Source organism: Trichosurus vulpecula (assembly GCF_011100635.1).
Source record: "Trichosurus vulpecula isolate mTriVul1 chromosome X unlocalized genomic scaffold, mTriVul1.pri SUPER_X_unloc_2, whole genome shotgun sequence".
NCBI classification, from domain to species: Eukaryota; Metazoa; Chordata; class Mammalia; order Diprotodontia; family Phalangeridae; genus Trichosurus; species Trichosurus vulpecula.
In genome coordinates, this window is record NW_023494378.1 from 3,502,951 (window position 1) to 3,505,761 (window position 2,811).

Consider the following 2,811-nt stretch of genomic DNA (forward strand, 5'->3'; position numbering starts at 1 on the left):
ATGGTGTCTCCTCAGGTTTTCTTTTCAGTCTGACTTGTTTTTAACATTTTACTCCACATATTTTTAATTTTTTGGTGTGTTGTTCTTCCTATTTAAATTGTTGGTATTAACTGTGCATATATACTGTTTTCTTGGCTCTGGCTATCTCACTTTGCATCAGTTCACAAAGACCATTCCATATTTTCTTGTACTCACCATTCCCATAATTTCTTTTTAAAAAATTTGTTTTGGGTTTAACACCAAATAAAATAAGCATTTCTACATATATTGCAGAAAAGGAAAAGATTGTACACAATATTACAAATCTCTATTGTTTTTTCTACAGAAATACCGGGTACACCTGAGAGATGTTTTCATTTACCAACTCCAGCAATAATACATCAGTGATCCAATTTTCTCTCATCTCCACCATTTATCATTTTCCTTTTTTGTCATATCAACCAATCTAATCATATAAGGTGCTACCTCAGAGTTGTTTTGTTTTGAATTTCTCTAATCAATAGTGACTTAGAGTATTTTTAATATGACTATAGATATGTTTAATTTCTTCATCTCCATGGATCTGACATAGAATATTCCTTGCTCTCCTAATTTTCTTATAGTATCACCCTTTATGTCTAAATCATGTACCCATTTTCACCTTATCTTAGTAAATGGTGTAAAATATTCATTATGCCTAGTTTCTGCCATACTGTTTTCCAGGTTTCCCAGCAGTTTTTGTCAAATAGTGAGTTCTTATGTGGAGTCTTTCTTTGTGTTTATCAAACAGTAGATCATTGTAGTCATTGACTACCGTGTCTTGGGTATCTAACCTATTCTGTTGATCCATCATTCTATTTCTTAGTAATTTTTATTGCATCATAATCTGAAAAGGTTGCATTTATTATTTCTGCTTTTCTGCATTGGATTTTGAGGTTTTATGCCCTAATACATGGTCAGTTTTTGTGTATGTGCCATGTGCCTCTGAGAAAAAGGTATATTCCTTTCTGTCCCTGTTCAGCTTTCTCCGGAGGTCTGCCCTATCTAACTTCTAAAATTCTATTCACATCCTTAACTTCATCTTTTTTATTTTGAGGTTGGATTTATCAAATTCAGAGAGGAGGAGGTTGGGGTCCTCCACTAGTATAGTTTTGCTGTTTATTTCTTCCTGTAACTCCCTTAACTTCTCCTCTAAAAACTTGGATGCCACTTGGTACACATATGGTAAGTAATGATATATTTCATTGTCTATAGAGCACAGCAAATGTTAGTGTTAGGCTTCACTACCACAGTCAGTGATATATTGTATCAGCAAAGCAATAAATGCAACATCAACGATAATCATGAATATACCTTTGTAGTTCTGAATTGCAAAATATGTGACTCTCCATATAGAAGGTAGAAGAAGTAAAACATTTATTCAGACACCAGATAACCAGATCCCATAACCAAACAACCAACTCCCATAACCAGTAGACCCATTTTATCATAACAGCAAGGAACTTAAAACACAATATCACAGCATGGAGCCTTGCTATCCCCAATCATCCACCCCTTGCTGGGGCCTTGCCACCAACAAACAAAACTTACAGCACAGCTATCACAGGTCAGCTCTCTTTCCCTCAGCTCTGTCATAACTTCTCTCTCAGCATTTCCTGTGACACAATTTCCTTTTCCTCTCAGCAAGCTCCTCCCACCACATGTCATATAAGCAGGTCACATGGCCTATTAATGGATAGGAAAGATTTTCAAATGTAAATTGCTATTACATATATGCGAGATTAACATTTGGTCAGGACGGCTTACATCAAACTTGGTAACTTTCTCAAAGTAAGTGATACACAAACAGTTCAGAACCAAAAAGGCTTCTATAAATGTATTTAGTAATGCACCATTTAGTAAAAGTGTTAAAACTGCAAAATAATCAAATGCTACAAAGCAAGGAATTAGACTAAATGATCCATTTGTAAGGTCTTCTCCTAGGTCTAAATTTCAACGACTGACAATTTGTTTAACTATCATGGCTTAGATGCACCTTCCTTGGAGCTCTCTAGTTTACAGACAGCTCACCTTTCATTTAACTTCTTGCTTTCTCGGTCCTGCAATATCCTCTGGCCAAAAGCAATACTAAGGTTGAACAGGGCATGATGTCAGTCTTTTCAATATGCCTAACAGACCCATGGGCAGTCATCTGATTTCCTGACACACCTAAGGAACTCTGGGCTGTATCATCCACCTTGCTGGTACACCCTCAGGACTTCCAGACCTTTCCCTCTGCCCTGCAGCAGAAATTTCTTTTATGTATGGTCTCCTTCAATAAGAGTGAGCTCCTTGAGAGTAGGAACTGTCTTTGTTTTTTTTTTAATTTATATCTTCAAAGGTGCTCAGCACAGTGGGCTGTAAGCACTAAATTAATGCTTCTTTATTCATTCATTCTGACAAGATATACAGACTACTATTGAAAGCCTCATGAAGAGAGAATATATTCAAGTCTTAAACCAAAAACATTGACTTGGATACTTTTTTGAAAGAGAAATAAAGTGTAACCAGCGTAATTCCAAAAAGGTAGTTTTTCAAGCTTCTAAGATTTTTCTGCATTTTTGTATGGTGTATGATTTCCAAGGAATAATTTCTTCTTACATTCTTTCATATAGATGTATAAAACTTGTTAAGCTCTCTAAAAAAGATTTAAAATAAATGTCCAGTTCAAGGAAGAAGTAAAGCCCATGTTTAGCCAACTAGAAATAAAATTAAGAGTTATCTTAATATTCCAACATGTATACTGCAATTCGGTTTTAAAGTATTAATTTTAAGCGAATATTAATTAAGGAG